Genomic DNA, 16,092 nt, shown 5'->3' with positions numbered 1-16,092 from the left:
CGCCCTCTAAGTGGTTGCTGTTGGTGGGGGTAGGATGCAGGGTGGTCCAGCCAGCCTAGGAGACAGAAAGAGCCACCCCTCTTTCTGGCCCTGGAAAAGGTGTACTGAGCCCTGTCGCCATCTCCAAGTAGCCTCTTTCCTTTCATCTCTCACATGCCTCCCTTACCTCCTTCCTCTAGTGTCCCTCCCATCTATGGCACATCCCTCCATCTCCCTCCCTTTCTCTCTTCTTCTTCCCCCAGTCCCTCTCTGTCTCCTGGTTCCCCCCAGGACCCCCACGTCTTCATTCTTGCCTCTGCCCCTTGCTCCCTGTGGTTCTCTTCCACTCACTTGTCCCCGTTCAGACTCCCCTCTTGGAGTCCTTGCCCACCTGGGTGGGAGGTCTCTCCACACACTGCGGGAAGGTCAGAAGTTCGGGGCAGTCTTGTCTGCAGAAAGTCCCTCTCCTCCTGACGTAGGGAGGACCGTGCCTAAAGCCGCTTCTGTCCCCACCGCTGAGCCAGGGCTTCGGGCTGGGCAGCGGCCCCTGGAGGTGAGGCTGGGGATTGCGGCTTTGAGTAGGCTTCAGCTCTCTGCTGGCTCACGCTGTCACCCCAGACATCGTGACAGTCACACTTGTTTGTGTGGGGGTGTGCCTGAGTGTGTGAAGGTGTGTGTAGATTTGGGTGTGTGTGCCTGGTGTGAGTGTGTGATTGGAGTGTGTCTGTGGTCATGTCGAGTGCATGCAGTAGTGTGTTTGTGTGTGTGTGTGTGTGTGTGTGTGTGTGAATGGAATGCAGGCCCCTGCAGACTGTTACTTGTATGTAAGCCCCATGGATACTGGGGCTTGTGCAGGTGCACACTCCAGAGCACATGGAACAGTGGAAAGACACATGGCTTTGTGGGTTCCTGGAGGAGAGCTTGAGGGCTCTGGCAGGTAAGAGTCCATCTGTGCCTGGGGACACCACTGAGCAGGGGAGTAGCGTGAAGACGGAGCGTGAGTGCGAGTGAGGGCTGCGAGCACGCGCGTGGGACCGCTTACAGCGTGCACCTGTGTGTCCAAGACAGGCTGGCTGCCCGCGAGGTAGGTTGGTGTGTATATGTGTTGCCACTGCAGAGTTGGGGAGAGGAGCCCCGCGGAACGGGGCCTGGCTCTGCGGTGCACAGACACGGAGGGTGGGGGGCGGGGCAAGCTGTCTTTGTGTACCTGCGGAGCAACTCCTCCTAGGCCAGGGGTGGGGCTGGGCTGAAAGGGGAAGTCGTTAGTGATTTATAAGCTTCCAAAGAAATGACTCCACCCCCAGTCAGGCCCCAGACACAGTGAGTCCCACGCATCACTCTGGCCTGACATCATCCAGGCACCTGAAACCACAGGAATGAGAAGAGACTGCCTCTCTTACCTGCCCACCTGCTGCAGGCTAAGGCTGGGAGAACAAGCGCATTTCCCGCACTGAAGCACCTCCTGGGTGCAGGAGCCCACAGCCCAGCTGACGCCCCAGTCCCGGCCAGAGAACCCTCCTCTGCTGCCAAAGCAATACCCTGGCAGGGGGTGGGACACCTGGGGGATGCCTTGGTGGACCTGGGGGCCAGGAGCCCCCCTTTCCCTGTCAAGCCTGGCTCCTCCAGGAGAGGTGGGTGGGCCTCCTGCAGGCTGCCCTCAGGGACTGAGAGGCCTTGAAGCAGAGGGCAGGAAGCCCTCAATAAATACTGGCTGGGGGAATGAACAAACAAATGGTGGTTCCCAGGGTGCTGGCTGGCTCCAGGGAGTCTCTCAAGGGTAAGTGGGAGGCTGGCTCTGTGCATGATCTTTTCTGAACTTCACTTTCTTCCTTTCTAGGAATTAGCCAACAGTGTCATTATACCAATGAAATATGGCGGTGTGCCTGGTGCTTGGCCCATGGTAGGTACTTAGGGAACTATAGGTATCTCTTCCTTGAGAGCTGACAGCTGCCCTGAGCCCCTTCCAGAGTTATCCCTGGGCCAGCTATGAGTCAGCTACCGTGGGGCAGCAGGAATCCCCAGGTTCCCATTCTGGAAGCATGAGTCAAGCCCAAGTCCAGGAGGAGGGAGGTCACACTGGGGTCAGGTGCTGGACCCAGGCGGGAGCAGGCTTGCACCTGGTTGCTGCCTTATCGTGATGCGATGCCCACTGCCAGTGATGGAGCTGGGAACCCGGGGCCCTAGGGCTGAAATGAGTACCCCCAGGTCTGTGGGCTGAAGGTGTTGCTGACATGGGCTCTGTAATATGTAGATGCTTTTCAGATAAAATATCTTGAAAAGGACCCAGCCAAGCCCTGGAAGGCCTTGCTTTCATAGCTGTTGCTGCTGCTGGGGGTGGGGCCTCTGTCCCTGTGGCTGAGGACTGCCTCATTTCTATCAGAGCTCCTGAATCCAGCTTGCAACACCCAGAGACCTATCTTGATTCCTCAAGAACCTCTCTTCTTCATCTAGATTTTAGCAGTCTCCAATGAAGACCCAGATGAACTTTCTCTAGGCTTTGGTGAACATTGGAGATGTGAAAATGCCTACTTTGAACTCTCTCCTACACCTGTGACTGGGCAGGAGGTTCTGTCTTTTCCTGTCTCTGCAAACTGTGACCATTCAGCACAATGTACAGCACCCATGTATTGGGTGGGCTTAGGTGGGGATGAGTGTCTCTTGCAACATTTAGTATTTTCACTACACTATGTAGATCCCCTGGGCTTCCCAGGTGGCGCTAGTGGTAAAGAATCCACCAACTAGTGCAGGAGATCTAAGAGACCCAGATTCGATCCCTGGGACGAGAAGATCCCCTGGAGCAGAAAATAGCAACCCACTCCAGTATTCTTGCCTGGAGAATCCCATGGACAGAGGAGCCTAGTGGGCTACAGTCCACGGGGTCACAAAGAGTCGGACACGACTGAGCGACTGCACTTTCAGTTTCTTTCAAGGACAGCAAATTATGGCTTACCCATTCTCAGTAGCTAAACACACCACTCCAGACATCCACATACAACATGTGATTTGCATTGAGATGGCTCAGAGAGCCTTTGCACATGGAAAAATAGGGGGAAGTTGTGGTGATGGGACTTATCTCTGCCGCTCAGACATGAAAAAAAGTCCATTGAATCACATACATGCGCACACACACACACACACACACACACACAGAAACAGAGCATTCACTGAGCACTGCCTATGGCCCAGCCCTTATTAGAGACTGGGAAAGAGTGGATAAAGCAATGCCACTTGAGGCTGACTTTGCACAGCTTTCACCTACAGCAGCTCATAGTCACTTGGAGGAGATGTTCAATCGCTAAGTCGTGTCTGGTCTGACTCTTTGTGACTCCATGGATTGTCACACACCAGAATCCTCTGTCCTCCACTATCTCCCAGAGTTTGCTCAAATTCATGTCCATTGAGTCGGTGATACTATCTAACCATCTCATCATCTGTCGCCCACTTTTGCCTTAAAACTTCCCCAGCATCCGGGGCTTTACCAATGAGTCAGCTCTTTGCATCAGGTGGCCAAAGTATTGGAGCTTCAGCTTCAAAATCAGTTCTACCAATGAACACCCAAGACCAATCTCCTTTACGATGGACTGGTTTGATCTCCTTGCAGTCCAAGGGACTCTCAAGAGTCTTCTCCAACATCACAGTTCAAAAGCATCAATTCTTTGGTGCTCAGCTTTCTTTATAGTCCAACTCTCACATCCATACATGACCACTGGAAAAACCATAGCTTTGACTAGATGGACCTTTGTTGGCATAGTAATGTCTCTGCTTTTTAATATGCTATCTAGGTTGGTCATAACTTTTCTTCCAAGGAGCAAGCGTCTTTTAATTTCATGGCTGCAATCACCATCTGCAGTGATTTTGGAGCCCAGACAAATAAAGTCAGCCACTGTTTCCACTGTTTCCCCATCTATTTGCCATGAAGTGATAGGACTGGATACCATGAAATGGCACGTTTTCTGCTCCAGGGGATCTTCTCGTCCCAGGGATCGAATCTGGGTCTCTTAGATCTCCTGCACTGGTCGGTGGATTCTTTACCACTAGCGCCACCTGGGAAGCCCAGGGGATCTACATAGTGTAGTGAAAATACTAAATGTTGCAAGAGACACTCATCCCCACCTAAGCCCACCCAATACATGGGCGCTGTACATTGTGCTGAATGGTCACAGTTTGCAGAGACAGGAATATTCAGGGTTGGTTTCCTTTAGGATTGACTGGTTTGATCTCTTTGTAGTCCAAGGGACTCTCAAGAGCCTTCTCCAGCACCACAATTTGAAAGCATCAATTCTTTGGTGTTCAGCCTTCTTTGTGGTCCAACTCACATCTGTACATGACTATTGGAAAAACCATAACTTTGATTATATGGACCTTTGTGAGCAAAGCACTGTCTCTACTTTTTCATACGTTGTCTAGGTTTGTCATAGCTTTTCTTCCAAGAAGCGAGCATTTTTTAATTTCATGGGTGCAGTCCCTATCCTCAGTGATTTTGGAGCCCAAGAAAATAAAACCTGTCACTGATTCCACTTTTCCCCGTTCTATTTGCCATGAAGTGATGGGACAAGATGCAATTTGTTTTTCGAATGTTGAGTTTTAAGCCATCTCTTCCCTCTTCTCTTTCACCCTCATTAAGAAACTCTTTTAGTTCTCTTCACTTTCTGCCATTAGAGTGATATCATCTGCATATCTGAGGTTGTTGATATTTCTCCCAGCAATCTTGATTCCAGCTTGTGATTCATCCAGTCTGGCATTTCGCTTGATGTACTCTGCATAGAAGTTTAATAAGCAAGGTGACAAGATACAGCCTTGATGAACTCTTTTTCCCAATTTTGAACCAATCCACTGTTCCATGTCTGGTTCTAACTGTTGTTTCTTGATTCACATACAAGTTTCTCAGGAGATAGGTAAAATGGTCTGGTATTCCCATTTCTTTAAGAATTTTCCACAGTTTGTTGTGATCCATACAGTCAAAGGATTTAGTGTAGTCAATGAAGCAGAAGTAGATGTTTTTCTGAAATTCCTGTTCTTTCTCTATGATCCAGTGAATGTTAGTAATTTGATCTCTGATTCCTCTTCCTATTTCTAAACCTCTGCCTTTCGTATATCTGGAAGCTCTCAGTTCATGTACTGCTGAAGCCTAACTTGAAGGATTTTGAGCATAACCTTCCTTGCTAGCATGTGGAATGAGTGTAATTGTATGGTAGTTTGAATATTCTTTGGTATTGCCCTTCTTTGGGATTGGAAAGAAAACTGACCTTTTCCAGTCCTGTGGCCACTGCTGAGATATGTATTGACAAACGTGTATTTCTTTTCCATTCTTGAAATTTGCAGAATTAGCTCAGGGAAAACATTGAACCTACTAAAATAGGCAAAAAATGAAGCAGCAACTTTGCTGAGTAGCCGAAAACCCCCAAACCTCACAATCCCTCAGTGACTAACTACTGGGACGCCTGCTCCCAAAACAGCCCTGACCCAGGCTAGGCTACTGCGTCAGCAGGGTCCTGCCCACTGGTGCTGGGGACACAAGGCTGGGGAAAAGGCATAGAGGTCCAAGGACAACAGAGTTTGGTGACTTTATGGACTAAATACATATTTATTGTATCAACAATGTGACAGTACCAGAAATTCAAGGTCATTCTCTTCTCTCTCCTTCTCCCTCTCCTCTTCTTTTCTCCAAGCTCTGCCTTCTCTAGTCCTTTAGGGACTGATGGGAGGGGGCTTGGTGCTAGCTAGGTGTGGAAAGTATCCTGGTTTGCTCCTCCTCTTATGCTGAGTCCCAGAGATCATAAGCTTCTGAGCACTTCCTAAGTGCCCCACGCTGAGGTTCCTCACATAAGGCATGGCTGAAGCTGCCGCCCCAGCCCTCCCAGCCTCTGGTCTGATCCCTTGAGCTGTTTGCCCAATCCACGCCTGGCAGTCTGTCCCCAACCATCAAGACAAACAGGTTTGGCTGACCGAACTGGCTGCAGCCTTTGCTTTTAGTAAGATAAAGAGGCAGGGCTTTTGGCCACAGCTGAAATAAACTTTTTGAACTTAATTTTCCTCTGAATCATCTCTAACTTAGGGAAAAGTGGCAAGGATAGTACAAAGAACTTTTTTTTCTGAACCATATGAGAGTGAGTTGCTGACCTGATGCTCCTTTACCACTCAAATATTTAATGTGTATTTCTTACAAAGACATTCTGTCTCACTCAACCACAATAGAGCCATCACAACCAGGAGATTAGTATTGATACATTCCTGCCACCTAATCATCAGACCCCAATCTGAGGGGATCCCAGACTTTACCAGTTGTCTCAGTAATATCCTCTGTAGGGAAAGCATCCAGCGTTAACTACATTTGGTCATCACATCTTCTTAATCCCTTTTCATCTGGAACAGTTTCTCAGTCTTGATTTTCATGACCTTGACACTTTTGAGGATTATAATAAACCAGTTATCTTGTAGAATGACCCATAAGTTGGGTTTGTCTGGTGTTTCCTCGTGAGTATGCGTTGTGGGCAGGAGTACCACAGAAGGGATGTTGTGTGTATCCTGTAAGGCAGTGTACGATTTCAACTTGTCCCATTATTGATGATGCTAACTTTGATAATAGTTGGCCAGGTTTCTCCACTCTAAAGTACCTTTTTTTCTCTTTGTAAATAAAATGTACCTTGTGGAGAGATACTTTGGGACGATTTAAGTATCCTGATCCTTACCAAATTTCCTCCCACTACGACTGCTGCTGTTTCTTGGCTTCTTACTATACTGATTGCCAAATTCAGGATTACTTCTACATTTATTAGTTGGCATCATCTGTATGGGAAATAAACCTTCTCTTCTTCATATTTATTCATCCATCCATTCATTTATTTATGTTAGAGTAGACTCAGCGATTCCTATTTTATTAATTCTTTATTTTGAGGCTCAGATTATCTCAGCATTGGCTGGTGGGAACCCCTTCAAGGTGGCTGCTGTGTCCTTTTGATATAGTCTCTCCATTCTTTAAGCACTTCCCAAATTTCTGGTACCAGGTAGTCCTGACTTATCTTGTGATTTATCTGTCTCAGCCCTGGAACTTGTCATTTCTCCAAGGAACTTAGCTTCCTTTGGTGGAGAGTGGTGTAGAAACCAAGATCTTGGCGCTGGGTATGCTCATAGCTTTTGAAATGTTGCCAGTGATTTTCCAGCTCTTTAGCCAGGAACAGAATGTTACCTTCAAGCTTTAATCTTCTGGACTGGGTGACTATGAAACCTGTTCAGGTGGTGAACAGCATGGACATAATGAAACTTTTAATGGAAATATATAGGATTTCCCTGGTGGTCGAGGGGTTCAGACTTCGCTTTCCAGTGCATGTGGCAGGGATTCAATCCCTGGTCAGGGAGCTAAGGTCACATAAGCCTCATGGTCAAAAAACCAAAGCATAAAACAGAAGCAATATTGCAACTAATTCAATTAAGACTCCCACTACACACAATTAAAATTTAAAAACAAACATATATTTATTGAATAAACAACAGTTTATTGAATCTAAGGCATCTGTGTGTGTGTGTGTGTGTGTATGCTTCAATACTTTGGCCATTGGCCATCTGATGTGAAAAGCTGACTCATTGGAAAAGACCCTGATGCTGGGAAACATTGAGGGCAGAAAGAGAAGAGGGTGACAGAGGATGAGATGGTTGGATGGCATCACCAATTCAATGAACATGAACTTGGGCAAACTCCGGGAGATGGTGAGGGTCACGGAGCTGCAGTCCATGGGGTCGCAAAGAGTTGGACATGACTGGGCGACTGAGCAACAGCAACATTCATTTGAATGCAACTTAAATCTATGTTTTTTAATTTATCTGACTAATTTGAAGGCCATGAGTCCATCTTTATACCTTGAATATCAATCCCAACACACCACACGGGTCATTTTAGTTTTCACACTTCCATCATCTCTTATAGCCACTGCCCCCAGCAAGGATGCTCTCTTCTGTGTAGAGACAAGCACCCACCACCCCCCGTCCCCTGCCCATCCCTACTGCTCTCTGGCTTGTATGCCTGCTTCCTTTGGGCCCATCTTACAGCACTGGGATTGAATTATACAGGCAAGTAAGCAACATTTTGGACTTTTCACTGACCAATGAATCATTACATTTCCCGATCTTTGGGAGATTTTTCTCAAAACTTGCCCTTCAAAATGATTCTTGTTTTGCCATTGTAAATGTTCCAGACTGCATGGTTAATATTTGGAAAAAAGTCATCCATAATTTTACCACTCAAATACAACCATTGTGTGGTATGTTAGTACATTTCCTTTCAGTTTCTCCCCTGCATGCACCTGTTTTCCCTTAAATATAATTACAGCTTTAATGTTGCTACACCTTTCAGCCTGCATGTTTACCTTAGGCAATAATAAAAACACTTACTACTTATGAAATATGTAGTGTGTGCCAGGCTCTGTATGTGTTGTTTCCTCTTTAATCCTTACTGTATCTGCAAAGTAGATATTTTCCTGATGTTAGAGATAAACTGAGGCTCAGGGAGACTGTTAAAAGTTACACTTCTAGTAAGTGATTGAGCTAGGACTGGAAACCAGATAGCTCTGACTTCAGTCTTGTTTGCTACCAACCTCCCTGAAGATAAATATATATATATATATATATTTTTTTTTTTTAACATAGTACAACACTAGTTCCATAACTCTGATGTTAAATGCAGGCATGTACTAATGAGACATTCTTTCATAACTTACACAACTGCTCCCATCTTGTAGGATATGTGAGCTGCTGGCTGGCTCTCCCCCTCTCCTCCCTTCTCCTCCATAATGAACATCTTCATGGATATTTTTTTCACTAATTGTTTTCTAAAGGTTTGACCTAATTTGAATGCCACACTGAAATGACAATGACATATTATCTAAAAAGAGAGCCTATAATTTAATAGACAAAAAAACCCTTACTTGATTTAATTAGTGTATATTTGAATACAAGTTTGTTTTTATTCAAGGAGCATTTAAGGTGTATCTGCTGTTTACCAGGACTGATGGCAGGAATGGAAACAACAAAGATATTTTTATTGCACAACTCAGTGAGAAAGCCAACAGGAAGGCACCTCAATTCATTCAACCCATGGCTAAGTTGATTGTTTTAGGGACTTGGTCATTGTGCCTAAGACCGAGGGGGTGATTTGTGGGCAAACGCCAAAACGATGAGTTGGTTTAGTCAGCTCAGAAAAATGTGGTGTGGGCTAAATGGGATTCCCAGTTGATGGGTATAATCTGTTCAGTTCAGTTGTTCAGTTGTGTCTGACTCTGCGACCCTATGGACTGCAGCATGCCAGGCTTCCCTGTCCATCACCAACTCGCAGAGCCTACTCAAACTCATGCTGATCGAATCAGTGATGCCATCCAACCATCTCATCCTCTGTTGTCCCCTTCTCCTCCTGCCTTTAATCTTTCCCAGCATCAGGGTCTTTTCCAATGAGTCGGTTCTTTGCATCAGGTGGCCAAAGTATTGGAGTTTCAGCTTCAACATCAGTCCTTCCAATGAATATCAGGACTGATTTCCTTTAAGACTGACTGGTTGGAACTCCCTTCAGTTCAGGGGACTCTCAAGAGTCTTCTCCAACACCACAGTTCAAAAGCATCAATTCTTCGGTGCTCAGCTTTCTTTGTGGTCCAACTGTCACATCCATACATGACTACTGGAAAAACCATAGCTTTGACTAGATGGATCTTTGTTGGCAAAGTAATGTCTCTGTTTTTTAATATGCTGTCTAGGTTGGTCATAGCTTTTCTTCCAAGGAGTAAGCATCTTTTAGTTTCATAGCTGCAGTCACCATCTGCAGTGATTTTGAAGCCCAAGAAAATAAAGTCTGTCACTATTTCCATTGTTTCCCCATTTATTTGCCATGAAGTGATGGGATCAGATGCCATGATCTTAGTTTTCTGAATGTTGAGTTTTAAGCCAACTTTTTCACTCTCTTTTTTACTATCATCAAGAGGCTCTTTAGTTCCTCTTCACTTTCTGCCATAAGGGTGGTGTCATCTGCATATCTGAAGTTGTTGATATTTCCCCGGCAATCTTGATTCCAGCCTGTGTTTCTTCCAGCCCAGCATTTCTCATGATGTACTCTGCATATAAGTTAAATAAGCAGGGTGACAATATACAGCCTTGACGTACTCCGTTTCCTATTTGGAACCAGTCTGTTGTTCTGTGTCCAGTTCTAATTGTTGCTTCCTGACCTACATACAGATTTTTTCAAGAGGCAGGTCAGGTGGTCTGATATTCCTATCTTTTTCAGAATTTTTCACATTTTATTGTGATTCACACAGTCAAAGGCTTTGTCATAGTCAACAAAGCAAAAGTAGATGTTTTTCTGGAACTCTCTTGCTTTTTCAATGATCCAATGGATGTTGGCAATTTGATCTCTGGTTCCTCTGCCTTTTCTAAATCCAGCTTGAACATCTGGAAGTTCACGGTTCATGTACTGTTGAAGCCTGGCTTAGAGAATTTTGAACATTACTTTACTAGTGTGTGAGATGAAGGCAGTTGTGTGGTAGTTTGAGCATTCTTTGGCATTGCCTTTCTTTGGGATTGGGATGAAAACTGACCTTTTCCAGTCCTGTGGTCACTGCTGAGTTTTCCAGATTTGCTGGCATAGTGAGTGCAGCACTTTCACAGCATCATCTTTTAGGATTTGAAATAGCTCAACTGGAATTCCATCACCTCCACTAGCTTTGTTCGTAGTGATGCTTTCTAAGGCCCACTTGACTTCACATTCCAGGATGTCTGGGTGAGTGATCACATCATTGTGGTTATCCGGGTCGTGAAGATCTTTTTTGCATAGTTCTTCTGTGTATTCTTGCCACCTCTTCTTAACATCTTCTGCTTCTGTTAGGTCCATACCATTTCTATCCTTTATTGAGCCTATCTCTAATTTTCTTGAAGAGATCTCTAGTCTTTCCCATTCTATTGTTTTCCTCTATTTCTTTGCATCCATCGCTGAGGAAGGCTTTCTTATCTCTCCTTAATATTCTTTGGAACTCCGCATTCAAATGGGTATATCTTTCCTTTTCGCCTTTGCCTTTAGCTTCTCTTTTCTCATCTATTTGTGCCTTAGCTCCAATGTGCCATTAAGACCTGGGTTTTCAAGCTCGCTCTGTTAGGAGCTGCCAGTAGGGGGCGCCAGAGGGAGCCTGCACGGTGCATTGTGTGGGTTTCCGGTCCGCACGCAATGCCCCAGTAATGTGCCTTCACGCTGACAGCAGCTCTGTCCTCTGTAGTCGTAGCTGAATCTAGTTGGCAGTTTTCCCAACACTTGAAGAATCAATAAGCTTCACTGTGCCTCCTACTAGAGGCAGCAGTGCCAGCCAAGCGGCGCCTCCTCCCCAGAGTTCTTTGTTCCAGGGGCCCCTCTTCTAGGGTTCTGAGTATTAACACCGCTAACCTCATTCCCTTGTTCCTTCAACCCTAGTTACACCTTCTACGTCTGTCAGTGCCAGTTCCGCGATATCTTAGGGCACGCTTTCAATCTCCCAGTTAACAACTCTACATTTAGTTAACAGTTCTTTACATTAAATTCTTTCTGTATAGGTTTTCAGATTTCTTTCAGAATTCTTTCTATTCAAAAAACTAGTGTGACCCTTTTCTCCCTATTGGAACCTGACTGACAAACGGCAGGTCTTGAGCTCCTGAAGTTCAGAGGCCCTTGTTGTGCCTACGTGATTTCTTTTAAAGTCTGTGTACACAGAGGTATGAGGAAGAGAGAGTTCTCTGGCCAGTGGGACTGTGGGAGCTATAGTGTTGGCTGAAAGAAAGTGGCCCCTTCTGGAACATTCTTGCTTTCTCTTGACAAGTTTCAAATAAGAAGTGTCTAGCTGCATTGAGGAATTGGTGGCTGGAGAAATTCCAGTTAGAATGTTTGGCTGCTGTATGTTCCATGGAGTTATGGCATTTCTTGGAGATGAGAATCTATTTTAAATTGTCTTCATAAATTCACACAAATATTTCATCTGTTTGATGTATTAAATGGCCAAAGAACAACTTTCATTTGAACTCTATTCAACTAACATTAGTGAGCACCTATTGAGGGTTGGGGGCCTTCGCTGGTGGCTCAGTGGTAAAGAATCCACCTGCCTGTGGAGGAGGTACAAGAGACACAGGCTTGATCCCTGGGTTTGGAAGATCCCTCGGAGAAGGAAGTGGCAACCCACTCCAGTACTTTTGCCTGGGAAGTCCCATGGAGAGAGGAGCATGGCTGGCTACAGTCCATGGGGTCGCAAAACACTGAGCAACTCAAGCACAGCAGTGAGAGTCAGATCCTGGGCTAGAGATTGGGAAAATGGATACAGAGTTACTAGTCCTTACCCTGGCAGGTCCTGCTGTCCACTTGGGAAGTCATCATGTAAAGAAACAAATATGGCAGATTGAACACATGTCTTTACCTCTGTTTCCCTCTGAAACCCACAAAAACTGCAGTGAAATTTGTTTCTTTGAATACAAACACAGTTGGTTGTTTTGAAAATGTATGTATATATATAGGTCTCTGCCCTTAACAGCCCATTCCCAGCACAGAGCTCCTAAAACCCTTGTAATTCCCTAAGTGATAGGAGCCTAGGGAGCATCTTTTGTTGTAAAGTCTGGTCTTTGGCTCTGTCTCTGACCCAGGGCTCCTAAAGCCCTTGTAAATTCCCAAGTGATAAGAGCAGCAGAAGCATCTTGTTCTTTTGAGGAGACTCTGGGTGAGCTCCTGAATGTCAAGCCGTGATTAGAAGCTTGCCATTTTTGTTTCCACCCCTCATTTTCCAGAAAGGGAAGAAGGGCTGGAAATGGAGTTAATAATTGATCCTGCCTCTGTGAAGTCCAATACTTTGGCCACCTGATGCAACGAACCGACTCATTGGAAAAGACCGTGATGCTGGGAAAGATTGAGGCAGGAGGAGAAGGGGACGACAGAAGATGAGATGGTTGGATGGCATCACCAACTTGATGGACATGAGTTTGAGCAAGCTCTGGGAGTTGGTGATGGACGAGGGAGGCCTGGTGTGCTGCGGTCCATAGGGTCACAAAGAGTTGGACATGCCTGAGTGACTGAACTGGACTGAATTGATGTGAAGAAGTCTGCATAAGATCCCAAGAGAAGGGTGTTTGGGAAGCTTCCAAACTGCAGAAAACATCCATGAATGGGGCTGGGGAAGGTGACGCAATCTAACTTCATGGGGACAGAAGTTTCTGCTCTTGGGACCTACCCACACCTCACCCCAAGTGTTTCTTCATCTGGCTGTCTACGTTTTTGAAAAAAAAAATCACATCCTTTAATAAACAGGTTAGTATAAATAAGTGTTTCCCTGGTTCTGTGTGTCACTCTAGTAAACTGATGGAACCTGAGGATAGAGTTGTGGGAACCTCAGATTTATAGCCAATCGATCAGAAGCATACCTGACAACCTGGACTGAAAGGAGGGGGCAATTTTTTAAGACCTGATCCTGTCTCTAGGTAGATTAAGTTTCAGAGCTGAGTTAGACTGAAGGACCCGGACGGTGTTGCAGAACTACTTGGCGTGGGGAAAACTTCCCACACATTTGGCCACCAGGATGATCAATAATGAAGTGTCTGTGTGAGTAGTAAAGGAGACACACAGCAGGGGAACTCTAGGTTTTTCAAATACACTATCTTAGACCCAAGAAAGTTGACTGTTGAGGCAGCTGGGAGAAAGCAGAAGGGATCTACAGAGAGAGAGCCTCAGAAATCTGTGGGAATTCTCCTTGAGTACATGGTTGAGTAACCAGTCTTGTATGTGTAGAGTGATGATCATGAGATTAGGCAAAGAATGACTGGGGAGTTATAAGCTGAACAATTTTCAGAACCCATTCAAGTTAGAACCAGTCAGAGAGGAGAATCCTTAATAAGCACCCTGGGTACTCAGTGGAGACCCCAGGAGCATCACACACTACTGGAAAGCATAAGCTAGTCGGTCTACAGTAAAGACTACCCTAAACTTACCCTGAATACTGAGCTTAATACTGGGGGACTTGTGCTACCAAATTCCAAGACTTAATATAAAGCCGCGGTAATTAAGACAGTATGATATTGACAAAAGGATAGACACACAGACCAATGGAATGGAACAGAATCTAAAAACAGGCCCATACATGTATGGTCAATTGATATTTGACAAAGACAAGAAGGCGATTCATTGGAGAAAGGATAGTCTTTTCAACAAATGGTCCTAGAAGAACTGGGTATATGTTAGAGAAAAAGGAGCTCAATGCATTACACAAGAATGAAGTAGAAATGGATCATATACATTATCATAAAAGCTAAACTATGTACTTATAAAGAAAACATAAGAGAAAATCTTTACAGTCTTGGAGTAGAGCGAGAGAATTCTTTGATAATACACAAGAAGCGTGAATCATAAAGGAAAACATTTGATAAATTAGACTTCCTAAAAATAAAACTTTCTGTTTTTCAAAAGATGCATTAAGAAAATTAAAAGTCAGGTCATCCTTGCAAATATAAACTATTCATAATCCACGTATTTGACAGTGGGCTTGAATGTAAAATACAGAAAGAAGAGCTATTAGTACAATTCAATAAGACGACACACGTGTGTGTGTGCTTAGTTGCTCAGTCGTGTCCTACTCTTTGCGACCCCATGGACTGTAGCCCTCTAGGCGCCTCTGTCCATGGGATTTCCCAGGCAAGACTATTGGAGTGGGTTGCCACTTCCTCCTCCAGGGAGTCTTCTCAACCCAGGGATTGAAACTGTGTCTCCAGTGTTTCTTGCATTGCAAGCAGATTCTTTACCTGCTGAAAACAAGTAGCTCAATTTAAGAATGGGTAAAATATTTGATCATACACATCACAGAATAAGCTGCATGAATGGCCAATAAGCACATGAAAATATGTTTTGTGTTATCAATTATTAGGGAAATCAAGTTAAAACCACCATTAGACCCACCAAACCGCAGTATCACTAGAATTAGTGATACTATCAAGTATTAGAGAATATGTGGAGCAACTAGAATGTTCATGTGTTCCTGGTAGAAAAGTAAAATTGCTTTGGAAAACCACATTGCAGTTTCTTATAAAGTTAAACATCAATTTACTTATGATCCAGTAATTCGACTTCTAGGTATTTATTCTGGAGAAGGCAATGGCACCCCACTCCAGTACTCTTGCCTGGAAAATCCCATGGACAGAGAAGCCTGGTGGGCTGCAGTCCATGGGGTCGCCAAGAGTTGGACACGACTGAGTGACTTCACTTTGACTTTTCACTTTCATGCATTGGAGAAGGAAATGGCATCCCACTCCAGTGTTCTTGCCTGGAGAATCCCAGGGATGGCGGAGCCTGGTGGGCTGCTGTCTCTCAGGTCGCATAGAGTAGGACATGACTGAAGTGACTTAGCAGCAGCAGCAGCAGCAGCAGCAGCAGCAGCAGGTGTTTATTCACCCGACAGAAATGAAAATGTATGTCCATAAAAATGTATATACAAGTGTTCATATCAGGTATTCAAAATAGCCCCAAATTGGGAAGAACTCATATGTCCATAAAAATTATAGAGTGTGCTATATTCATATGATATAATGCTGTATGTGCGCATGCTTAGTCGTGTCAGACTCTGCGACCCTATGGACTGTAGCCCACCGGGCTTCTCTGTCCATGGGATTTTCCAGGCAAGAATACTGGAGTGGGTTGCCATTTCTTCCACCAGGGGATCTTCCCGACCCAGGGATCAAACCTGTGTCTCCTGTATCTCCTGCATCGGCAAGTGGATTCCTCACCGCTGTGCCATGATATCATGCTACTCAGCAATAAAAAGAAATGAAAATTTATCCATGCAACAGCATGGACGAATCTCAAAATATTTATGTTGAGCAAAAGGGCTAGGTACTGAAAAGTACCCACTGTGGGATTCCATTTATATGAAATCTAGAAGAGACACATCTATTCTCTAGTGACAGGAAAGAGATAAGTGTTTGCTCAGGGCCTAGGGTTGTGGGGGTTGATTATAAAGCGATATAAGGAAATTCTTTGTGGGTCATGGGTATGTTCTTTATTTTGGTGGTGGTTACACAAGTAACTTTTATCAAAACAGATCCAACTTATACTTAAAGTGGATGCATTTTATTTTACTTCAATAAAATCGA

At 44.9% G+C, this 16,092-nt stretch overlaps 1 long non-coding RNA gene across 2 annotated transcripts; it reads left to right on the top strand.

Annotated features, from left to right (window-relative positions):
- Positions 1–635: 635 nt before the first annotated feature.
- On the top strand, positions 636–13,278 carry LOC138435757 (uncharacterized). 2 transcript variants are annotated; one of them, XR_011255220.1, is made up of 3 exons: positions 636–916; positions 1,817–1,879; positions 12,748–13,278. It is a non-coding gene; the product is annotated as an uncharacterized lncRNA (long non-coding RNA). The 2 variants fall into 2 exon arrangements; XR_011255221.1 differs by having other exon boundaries at positions 636–1,063.
- The last annotated feature ends 2,814 nt before the right edge of the window (positions 13,279–16,092 follow it).

Source organism: Ovis canadensis, chromosome 3 (assembly GCF_042477335.2).
Source record: "Ovis canadensis isolate MfBH-ARS-UI-01 breed Bighorn chromosome 3, ARS-UI_OviCan_v2, whole genome shotgun sequence".
In the NCBI taxonomy this organism is placed as follows: Eukaryota; Metazoa; Chordata; class Mammalia; order Artiodactyla; family Bovidae; genus Ovis; species Ovis canadensis.
Note: the sequence above shows the minus strand (reverse complement) of the source record. Positions and strands in the feature narration are given on the sequence as shown.